The sequence below is a fragment of the Spinacia oleracea genome, chromosome 5 (assembly GCF_020520425.1).
Source record: "Spinacia oleracea cultivar Varoflay chromosome 5, BTI_SOV_V1, whole genome shotgun sequence".
Lineage (NCBI taxonomy): Eukaryota > Viridiplantae > Streptophyta > Magnoliopsida > Caryophyllales > Amaranthaceae > Spinacia > Spinacia oleracea.
Window position 1 is genome coordinate 33,962,693 of NC_079491.1, and position 12,385 is coordinate 33,975,077.

Sequence of the window (12,385 nt, forward strand, 5' to 3'; positions counted from 1 at the left end):
ATACCTTGGACAATTGAATTATCATGCTAGGTACCTTAAATCAATCTAAATAAGATAATCACGATCGATTTAGTATTATGTGTTGCATATTGCTAAAATCAATTCAGAATAGTTTAATAGTTTAACGCATGTCCCTTCAATTATTTATGCTGGGGTAGTAAGGATAACCTGCCTCTGGAGTATTATCGATGAGCACTCCTCTCGGTAGCTACAGTCCCCCGAACTCTCAATCTCTGCCCTACGGGTGTACGTTGAGCGATCCCCACACCAGGGATCACAAGGGAACCTATGGCCGTCGTGGTCGAACATAATTGCACTCCCTTTATGTCACGATAAACGGGTTTTGTCAGTTTTTCTCATTGTCGTTAAAAACTGAATGGCGACTCCTATATTACTAGTCGATTGGGTGTAAACTCACAGGAAATCCAATTACACTTGATCTGACGACGTCACGCCCACGAGGGACGAGGTCATGCATTAGCCTCGTGCTTTTTCGACCCCCTCACAGTGGCGACTCCGCTGGGGACGTTAATGAAATACTCGTGCTCGTAGGTAATCAAAATAGCCGAAGGGTGAAACGATCCTACCCCGCGTTTATTTCCCTATCAAGTTGGGACGACCTGAAAATCAGCATATTAATGTGAACGGACAGAACCGCATAACGAATCTTGGCTCCCTTGGCGTGTTTCATCTCGGGAGTTGGGAATAAGGATACACATCGCCACTCGGGGGGTGCAAACGCTTCGAATGTTGTCCACACGGCACTTTCGCTAGTAGTACACCTGTCCCAAACCCAATCGCTCGCCCATTAGGTCCCTCTCATTGGTGCATGCCCCCTTGGCTTACATCGTGATTGGCCTCTTGGGACGAAATTCGCTCGTGAATGCACTACCTCGACCGGGGCACGTGTTGGATCGACGATAGAAGCGGTACCAAGCCGGCGCAAATATTACCCATAGAAGCCTATCATAAACTACGTGACATATTATTTTGCTTCATGTTGTAATGTTAGTTACGTGTAACGAATTACGTGATTGTGTGTGACAAATGATGCTAGAAAACCAACGACCCTAAAAATTGTCCAAACATTCATAAACAACAATTGGCCAAAGAGTTATACCAAAATACGTGTTCCGCAACCCCGGGCGATCGCCACAAAAATAAGCGACGCCCAGGACGGCCTGTAACGGATTCCACAACGCTGCACAACGCGTAAAGGACGTTATTAGGCAAGCACGCAAAATTAAGTCGTATATACGAAAAAAAGGGATACACGAACAGAATACGAGTACCAGTCAGGGACGCATTTTCAGCGCCCCTGGCTGGGCGCCAATCATTTTCAACGCCCAGAGCTGGGCGCTGAAGTTGCTGCCTGGCCTTTTGGTCAGGCAGAGCAGCCCCGGTGCCCGCGCATAAAGTATACGTAGCAATAAAAAATTCGTTACAAATTTGCTACGAGGACGTATGAAAAAAGGCACTCGATTCTAAGAACGACTTATAAAATAAATAACTCCTTGTGTCGTTGTTAGGCTTCCTATAACGACAACGTTCGGCACCAAAACCGAGCATGCTAATTAAAATGACCTTGAATGTCACACGGGAAAATGTTTCGAAAATCCAAAGAATGACCAAAAGAAGAGCCAAAAGTATACCAACAAAAGCGAGAATAGAAAACCAATAGGAAGAGTCAGAATTCTAGACTAAGTAATGCTTAACTTTGGGCCTAAACTTTAGCTTGTCTTATGCATAGGGTTGGTTCTGCCACTTGGCGTCGATCTGAAAATCAAAGGTTAGTGCGTCTCGAAGCTACATCACCAACACAAGGTTTAGTAACTCCAAGCCCCATCCGTCATTCCCCCTTTCAAGGATCTCCGCTTCTCCAACCTCGATGCGCACCCTCAAACACGTCCATGGAAGAATTACGAGACCAGATGGTCCAAATGACCCAACTTATGAATCAATTGAAAATGGAAAACGAATCCTTAGCAGCTACGCAAGCCAAAAATAACCTCGATAACAAGAAGAAGATCGAAAAGATGGTTCTGCAGCAAACCATGGGGAGCAAGTATTTCTCCCTCGATCCTAAACCTTTTCCCGGCAAACTACCGGAAAAGTTCAGTTCATCTGACTTACCAAAGTTCAAAGCCACGGACAATCCCCATGATCATCTCTTGAGCTTTGTGAATGCCATGAACTTGAAAGGTGTGGACAAGTCCATGTATTTGCCTGCCTTTCCTTTGTCCTTGGAACCTATGCCACTCAAATGGTACTACCACCAGGACCCTAAGCTCTTCCCCACTTGGGAGGACTTTGTCAATATCTTCGTCAAGCAATACTCGTCAAACATGGATTTTCAAGTCACCGTGCGCGATTTGGAAGTCCTCTTCCAAAAGAAAAATGAAGGTTTCACGACCTATTTTGCTGGATGGAGAGACCAAGCGGCCCAACAAATCAATAGGCCTCCTGAAACTGAATTGGTCCAAAAATTCATTGACAGCCTAGACCCAGCTTATAAACAACACCTTAGGTACTTGGGCCTTGATACCTTCAAAAGGGTTTATGATGTAGGAATACAGATCGAGGACGACCTCGCAAAAACAGTACAAAGCAAGCCTGCATGCAAAAGTAACACCTACAACAGGGGCCACATGCCTCAAGCCCAAGAGGTCCATGCCGTAGAACAAACCCCAACCCGAAGGAGCCCTGGAAGGTGGACCCGAGATCGAAAGTTTGCCCCACTCGGGTCGACTCTGGTACAAGCCTTCCAAAGACTAACCAATCAAGGAAATCTAAGACCCATAGGCCCCACACCCGACCCTTCATTCAAAAATAAATATTGGGTCGAGGGCACCTATTGTAAATTCCATCAGGGAAATGGGCACGATACTGAAAACTGCTGGAATCTAAAAAACACGATCCAGGATATGATAGAGGGTGAAGTAATACCTCTCCCTAACGTTGGCAAACCCAACAACAACAAGAGCCCACTCGGTTCTTGTCACATCTCTCTCGATCAACCAGAAAATAAGAACTTTGACCCTACGGTGTATATTACGCCTCAAGGTGCACCACTCGCCATGGTCCCTATGGATCAAATCGAGAGAGAAGTGTGCGGTGTGTGGGATGATGATGCTGAAGATGTCTACCTGTCTCAAGTATCGGGCCAGGACCTCTTTACTGAAACTTGGCCCGGGCATGCCCCCATTGACACCACCCCTCAAGAGTCCGAAGTTGACAATCTCACTCAGTCCGGAAGGGTATACCAACAGGATATTCACCCACCTCCCGAGGACGACATCCCAGTCAGACAGACTCCTGAAAACGTACGGCACACCACCGTCGCAGAAGTCATCGAAAATCCTCTCTTGAAGCAACTAAAAAGAACTAAAGCCGAGATTACCATCTGGGATCTCATGTGCACTTCAAAGGAACATCGTGAAAAACTTATTCGCTCACTTGACCTCATCTGAGTCCCTACGGATATCACACCTGACTCGTTGGTTAACCACGTCACAAGAGATGTCGAGGAAAAAGCAATAATTTTTACTGACAAAGACTTACCTAAGGAAGGAGGCGCCCACAATAAGGCCCTCTATCTAGTGGTTGGATGCAAAGGACAAAACATCCCCCTAGCACTCGTAGATAACGGTTCAGCGGTAAATGTTTGCCCATTGCGAACTGCCCATTGCTTGGGGCTAGGAAGCGATGACTTCCAAACCTCCACACAAGGGGTACGAGCTAATGATAACTCTCGAAGGCCTGTGTTGGGAAAAATCAACCTCACAATACAAACCGGGCCCGTGGCACGTACCACGGAGTTTCAAATAATCGACATCAAGCCCACTTTCAACCTCCTCTTAGGACGCCCTTGGCTCCACGACTTAGGAGGTGTGGCTTCTACCTTGAACCAAATGGTTAAACTTAACCATAACGGGGTAATTCTAGAAATACGCGCCCCTCCTCTCGACGTCAGTTGTACTATGGTTGGAACGGCCGAAACTGCAGAAGACCTTTACGGTTTTCAAGTCGATGAAGCCATCCAAGTCATTGAGGACTATAATTTAGCATTTCTAGATCCGCGTGCATCCCGGGTCATCCCTAAAATATTGTTAGCTCAAGGCTATTTCACGGGAACTCCATTGGGAATAAGGAAGAAGAACTACATGTTTCATCCCCTACCCAACAAATCTACTCCCTTTGGCCTAGGCTATGAGCCCACGGAGGAAGATATTGCTGACCACTTGTCTAGGCTACGCCTTAAGCCAGCCAAGACAAAATAAACCACCCTTCTTCCCCCATATCAAAGAACCCTTAACGGTATGTTTGTCCGGGAAGGAGAAGAACACCCATGTTGTGACTTCCCTGAACCCTTCGTTCAGGATGGCCTGCTAAAACCCGGATTTGAAATTTTCCATGACTGTCATACTTTGGATGAGGCACCCCACCTCACCAAGACTGAAACGGCTGAAATATTGGACAACCAAGCTCTATGGACATTGTTTAACGAATCGAGGCCTATGGAGGACGAGACTGTGGTGACTACCCTAGCCCTACAAGATGAAAGTTTCGATCCAACTCGGTTAATCGCTCCTACATCAACACTAGAAGAGGCCGAGAACGGATGGGTGAAGACATGTCAGTGGGTCAACGCCAAGGGAATAGAGTTTAAGATGAGTACAGGCGAAGGACCAAGGTTCTATGAGACTAAACCCAAGGCTTGAGCCGTAGAGAGCACTTTAGCAAAACGCCTAGTAGTTCTTTAGATGATAGAAAGAATAAAACTCTAGATATGGTCCTAAAAACCCTTAGAATATTGATTAATTTTATTTCAGTGTGTTTTCCTTACTTTCCAAATTAATAAAGGCGTAAATTTTCTCCTAAAACATTATTCTAACACTAAATAAAGCACTAATTATACTTGCAAATATAAAAATCAAAAAATGTAAGGAAGCGGCCCACTTTAGGCCCAATAGCAAGGCCCACTCGGTCTTGAATCGTGACATCGAAACCAATTCCCAAAAGACCACAAAATAAACCACACCTTCATATTTTCAAGACATAAAGGTCAAACCCGTGCAACCCAAAGAAATCAAAAAAAAAAAAATCAAACAATGCAAATGTTGCTCAACAAAAAAAATTCATAAAACATGAACCCATCATCCCCACCATTAACAAACACGCACCTCAACCCACCCAAAAAGCCTACGCAAAGATCTTCATATCTTCTGCACCCTAACTCCATTTTCAAAGCCGTTTCGAGTTACGAATAGAAAAAAATTAATCCGGACGAAAATGCGTCTAACGCTAACAGTCCAAAAAGCTTCCGAAATAGTGTCAAAATTGATTTCTGGCGAATAAAAAGTAAAATGAAACAAAGAAAAAGAAATAAATGCAAGAACATGTGAAGGAAAAGAAGCAATGCGCCTAGAAATCTCCTAGGAATCATTTTCAGCGCCCAAAGCTGGGCGCCGAAATATTTAACGCGCCAGCCTGGGCGCTGAATCTCTCTGCTTGCCAAACTTTGCCCATAAGTGCTCGTCATTTTATACGCACATACACGGAAAAATAACGAACACTTGGGGGGGGGGGGGGGTACAACACGTATTCAGATATACGTAAAAAAACACATTAAAAGATTTTTGTGCAAACACATGTACTCAAAAATGTACTAAAAAAAAAACAATGTGCAAATACATGTACTCAAAAAATAAAACAAATTCTTGGCTCACGGCAAAGCAGCAGATTAAAATAATAATAAACTTCACTTATTCTACCGTTTCGAATAATATGTTTCCATCTCAGAACGTACTTATCAAATTCGGCATCCTAGAATTCATTCTAGCTAGAACTACGCGCGACCTGATTCTAAGTTAAAGTTATTTAACAAAGATACGTAGGCAATCCTGTTTATGGATTCGGTCCAATCAAATAAAAAATATAATGTGCATAAGTGTTGGAAATGAGCAAATAAAAAAAAAGAGAAGCAAAACGAAAACAAGAAAAATAAAATTACGCCTTTATTAATATTTAAAAATAATAAGTAGGAAAACAAAAAGTGCTAAGGAATGAAAAAACAAACACAACTGAAATAAATAAAGGGCACCTACACCATAACAAGAACTACACTACTCAAGTTCTTCCGGGTCATCAAACAAAGTTATGTAGAGGGCAATGTTCGCAAGGTCCACCTCCACAGGCATCTGCGCTGCCCCTATATCAATCTCCATAAGAACAGGCTCCTTGACACTAACTTCCAAGGATGCCAAGGCCTCAGAAACATTTTCAGTTTGAACAGTTATAGCCCGCTCAGCCTCAAGGGCACAAACAATGGTAGGGGAAGGATTATCAACATCAATTGGATTAGCCACTGGTTCTACTAGGGGCTGAACTTTCCTATCCCATACATTATTCCGGCGACGATCTCCGCGAGAGCTTGCATTTCTTTTGTGAACGGCAAGCCCCTTCGTGTTAGGCACCTTTTTAGGCCTAGAACTTGAACGGGGAGGAACTTCCTTTCGCTTTCGATCAGGACGAGCTTTTACAGTCTTAATACCATGGTCGCGAGGATTAGCAGTATCACGACTCTCATACTTAGCCCTACCTCGAGGTATCAAAAGCTCAGCCGACTCTTCATTTCGAGCCTTAGTTCTCACAGCCTTATCATCAAAACTCATCCACAACTTGTAGTTTTCGGAAAGACCCACAAAGCCATCTCTAGCCACAGTCCAACGTGGGAGGCCACCATAATACTTAGCCCACGCTTGAACCCGTGCTTCGGAAAAGACCGCTACTTTAGGTGGTACCGTATCGGAAAACGGGATAGTCTACCTTAAGCCGTACTGTCGCATGACCCGGTAAGGAAAGATGTAAACGGGCCGAGATAGCCCCAACAAAGAAATAAACTAATGCCTCAGAACCCCCCGTCTGTGAGGGGGTCGAAAAAGCACGAGGCTAATGCGTGACCTTGTCCCTCGTGGGTGTGACGGTTCTTTTTATTCAATCAAGTGTAATTGGATTTCCTGTGAGTATACACCCAATTGACTAGTAATATAGGAGTCGCCATTCAGTTTTTAACGACAATGAGAAAAACTGACAAAACCCGGTTATCGTGACATAAAGGGAGTGCAATTATGTTTGACCACGACGGCCGTAGGTTCCCTTGTGATCCCTGGTGTGGGGATCTCTCAATATACACCCGCAAGGTAGAGATTGAGGGTTCGGGGGACTGTAACTATCGAGAGGAGTAATTCGCTCGTCGATAACTCCAGAGGCGGGATATCCTTACTAGCTCAGCATAAATAATTGAAGGGACATGCTTTAATTATTAAACTAATCTGAGTTGATTTTAGCAATATGCAACATATAATACTAATTCGATCGTGATTATCTGATTTAAATAGCATTAAGGGACCTAGCATGATAATCTGATTTCCCAAAAATATTATATTTGTTAGGCGTGATAGAACAATCATATTAGGTTAGTTTAACAGTTCATAAAAAGGGCGAGGAAAACAGTTAAAGCATCGAAAAGGGACACATTACGACGCACCCTTGAGAGGTGCGTCACGGTTCTCAGAAAACTAACCACTTTGACTTTGCTATTTCTCCTTTTTATTTAACGAATCTCAATTATGGGACAGGATACGTTCTGTTCGATTTATGGATCGATTGCGACAGAACGCGTGAAGAGTTTCGCAGCGAGAGGCTTAGGCTAAGGGTTGGAGTAAATACTCCGAATATCATTATGTGTTGTTGTGTTGTTTCACGTCGAAACTAGGGGTCTATTTATAGGAAAAAGTGGCGTAGAAAGATAGTTTTTCAGGAATTTGAATACGGAATGGATTAGGAAAAGAATCCGTCCCAGGTATTTTCGGCGCCCAGCTCTGGGCGCTGGAATTTTCGGCGCCCAGGGCTGGGCGTTGAAAACAGGGTCTGGAAGAATTCTTTGGTCAGATTCGGATTCCTGAAATCCGTAGAGTTTGAGATTAATTCGAGTCTTTTAGCGCGTATCAATTTTATGACGGAATGCGTCTGGGCCCGTTACGAACTCTAGGCTCGTTAGGATTTTAATTAATACGTAACTCTTATTTCCGAATCCTATTAGGAATAGGATTCTCGCGGTTTTCTATCTCATTTAGGATTTATGTTGGAATGCAACACCTAATTCTGACAGGTCTCTATCTTTTTATTATTACTACTTTTAGCAACTACCCTTTTACGGCAGTTATTATTTTTAGCAGGTTTCCATAAATAGCAGGTTTCGGGTGAAATGAAATGGGGAATCGAGATTCGTTTATTTTATAGGAGATGCGTTGTCAAGTGGAGGTTTTATGCTTTCATCATCGAACCTTTCCCTTGCGGGAACGGGGACAAAAGTAGGTGTCTACAGTTAGCCCCCACTTTGACTGAGTCTTGGAGTAAGACGATGGTCAAAGTGTTAGACGGAGTGCGTCACACAAGCCATGGTGTATGTGACCTGTTTTGCGAGGGTCTCACGAGCCCCCGAGTGATAACATTTGACTTAAGGGTCAATACTTGAAGTGTCGACATATATACCTCACGTGTCATTGGGATTTGTCAACTGATAGTATAGAAACTCCCTCACTTTGTCATTGGAAGGATCTAAAGGTGCGTAGAAACTCCCTCACTTTGTCATTGGGAGTAACTACAGATGTTTTCGAAATTAAAGTTGTAAAGTGTAATTGGGCCTGGCCAAGCCCAATCACGAGGTAAAACGTTTTTAAAGATTCTCATTTTCAGGGCTAGCTAAACGAGAAAACCCCATTGTTTTTATAGGACGTAAAACGAAGGAAAATCCAACACATCGTTCTTTTTTGGAAAAACGAAAAACCAATCCTTTAATTTTTGGAAAAAGGGAAAACAAATCCTTTAATTTTCGGAAAAAGGGAAAATCCATCCTTTAATTTTCGGAAAAAGGGAAAACCGATCCTTTAATTTTCGGAAAAAGGGAAAACCGATAAAAGTTATCGCTGCAGCGACTAAGGACCTGCGCTGTTAGTGACGCAGACCCCGCCCGCTGAAGGTGGGCGAGCCTGTCCGCTGAGGGTGGACCCCCCGTCCGATAGAAGTGGACGAATCTGTTTTGATGTTTTTGAAAATAAGGACCTACGCGGTTTGTGACGTAGACCCCGCCGGCTGAAGATGGCGAACTTGTCCGCTGAGGGTGGACGCCCCGTCCGATAGAAGTGGACGAATCTGTTTTGAAATTTTATTTTGTTTTTTTTTTTTGAAAATAAGGACCTACGTGGTTTGCGCCGTAGACCCCGCCGGCTGAAGATGGCGAGCCTATTTTAAATTTGAAGACTTTATTTTTCGAAAACTGAGGACCTGCGCGGCTAATGACGCAGACCCCGCCCGCTGAGGGTGGGCGAGCCCATTTTGAATTTCTTATTTTGCCTATGTAGAAGGGCTTTTGTGATTACAACCTATTGGTGGGTCGTAATATTTCCTGATTAGATGTGTCCTATAAGTGGGTCCACACTGTGTATATTTTTGTTTAACAATATATATTTTTTTGAGATATCCAAACATGATATGGTGTGTGGCGCAGTCTGGGAATGTGATTTTGATTGCGCGCTCCTTGTTGGAGTCCATTTTTTTGCGAGCCCCCAAGCGTTGGGGCTCGTCGGTTGTTTTTTGCATCTTGTAATCATGTTTGGGGTCACGCTCGTATGTGCGAGCGACCTCCTATAGTAGTGTGCTATTTTAGCGAAGCCGTGGAGTGCGAGTTTCGGCGATTTTCGAGTCGAATGAGTATGGAAGGGCCCAATAGAAGTTAGGGCCTTTTTTGAGCTTGGGTTCATTTTTGGCTCCCAGGCCTGGGCGTTGAAATAATTCACGCCCAGGTGGGGCGTTGAAAGTGTTGTTTGGGCTGGTCTTTTGATGACACAGTTGTCCTCTTGTTCATTCGTTTATTTCACTTGGAAGTTCTATGTATTCTCCTTTCTTTTGTTTTTTCTTTGTTTTTAGAACGTGATGATTTTCTTGAGAAGCCGTAGCCGATTGGTGGACTACGGTGCTTGTCGCTTTGGGGCGATTATTTTAAGGAACTGTTGCTCTTAAGGCGTACAGTTATTGCGATAGTTGGGCGAGTCTATATGGCCCGAGGAACATACCTTGAGGTGTAAGACTTTGATCGCTCCTATATTTTTTGAACCTGTTCGTGAATGATGATATGTATGTGCGAACGAGCGTTCATAGAATGGCCGTTGTGTGCGGTCCATTAATCAGTTTGCTTGAATCATTTTTTTTTAGCAATGACTGATTTTGAATAGTTTGCTTAGAAGCTTGATAGGGGTCAGGTCCATTCATGAAGTGGGCTCAAACATCGTGCCCTTTCGATTGTTCAAACATTTGCTTCGAGATTTTTTTTTATTTTGCTATGGTTGTTTCGTAGCTTGGAGCTCCCAAGTATGCATGTTGGGATGCTTCCTTTTGGCGTACGATTTTTGTAGGTTCTTTCGAGAAAGATACCTTGGGGTTCCGCTCGTGTAGGTGCGAGCTATCCCTTCCGTGGTAGGTAATATTTTGCTACCTTTAATCCTTAATGTAGAAGTCGTGTGGCTTGCATGGGCGATAAGTAGTCTTTGCCTCTTTTACACGTGCTCTTGGTCGTGCCTACATTAGTGCAATATGCCTTACTCTCTTTTTTAGACTTGTACTGTGGGATGGTTAAACTTTATGGTGCGACGTAGGCTCGTGTGGCCTAACGGTGTGTCTTAGAACATTCCTCCAGGTGTTGGGATATCATTATTATTTTTTGCATTGGAGTACTTCATCACACCTTGTTCAGGTGCTCGAACAAGTGTAGCACCTTCTGCGTGGGTTTGCACTGCTTATTACTTCGTTCGGTGCGAGGATTCATAGGTGTTTCTTTCTTATTTTTATATCAGGGCAAGATTTAGCAAGCAGAGATATTCAGCGCCCAGGCTGGGGAGTTAAAGATATCGGCGCCCAGCTCTGGGCGTTGAAAATGATTTCAGGGCAGAACTTTTGACAGTTTCTTTTGATTTTTTTTTCTTCGCTTTTGCTTTGGAACGTTGTAGACTGTGTAACGGGCGCTTTATAGGGCGAGCGTTATGTGTAGTGGTTTGATCGGAGTTTTGGTGACTCGCGATTTTCAGTTACCCTTGTTAGTGGGGTGACTTTATATATTCTAAGTAGTGCTTAGAATTTGGGAGGGGTTGTAGCCATTCTAAGGTTCGTTTTACACGATTAAAGCTTAGGATTGTGCCCCTATGATGTATGTATAGCATTAGCGTCGAGAATTTGCGATAAAATTGTCATTTCGAGCATTTTTAGAGTGTTTTTCTCAAGCCCCCAATTGTAGCTACGGGATTGGCTTGGTGCTATAATGTTGTGCATGCGTCTTTATGCATTCATGGTGACATGGATCATGAATAGTTTGAACCAGGCTCGTTTAGTGCGAGGTACGTTCGAGTAGTGACTTGCTACTTCTCTTGTAAATGTCGTATTATGCGACATTGCCATGGTCAAGGTAGTCACATGTTGAAGTATGCCTTGACCAAAAGCTAGGTGCCTTTCTTTACCCATAATCATATTTAGAAATCTCTTGACTCACTTGCAACATTGAGATAAACGCATACTTAGCTTAAACCAACGACACTTTATTATGTTCGAAGAAGTCTTTGAAAATCATTTGAAAATTATTTAAAATCCGAGTCCTACTATGTACAGCCCGAGGTGTCCTAGGTAAGTTGACTTATAGAAAGGTTCGTACAGGATTATATGAGTGAATCAAAATACTGTTACGATTTTTGGAATGCTGTCTAAGGATTTGCTGGAAGCCAGGGTGCAGGTGTCAAGATATTACTTGTGCCCGTTTGGCATATGCTTTTAGGCTTTTCGGGCCATCTTTTCTAGAATTGCGGGAATATAAACCGTTTTCAAATTGACTTAGACTTACTTGGTGTATGTCTGCACAAAAGGTCAAGGTATACTTAGTTCTTTCCCTAGCTCTTTCATTTCACTTTTTAGCCCCCAGTTGCTGTTATGTCTTCCCATTAATGATGCTTTTAGATTTCGATTTTAGATGCCCGTGTCATATTCCTAAGTAGGGTGAGCCTTGGTTAAGTGCCAAGTCCTATTGACAATGTACCATTTTTTTTTCAAAGGGGATTAGCAAGCATTTGAATTACCATGAACGGGTGCCCTGAGTTCGAAGGAACGATGAGGCGATGCCGTAGAACAATCCTCTTTATTGCAAGCTTACTGCCCTTACTACTTGTTGGCGATCATAACTGTGTCTAGTGGTGAAAGAAGGTCTTTAAGCGAACAACTATGTCTAGTGGTGAAAGAAAGTCTTTAAGTGAGTTAGTTCGCTTTAGGGAGGGTCAAGTCGAGT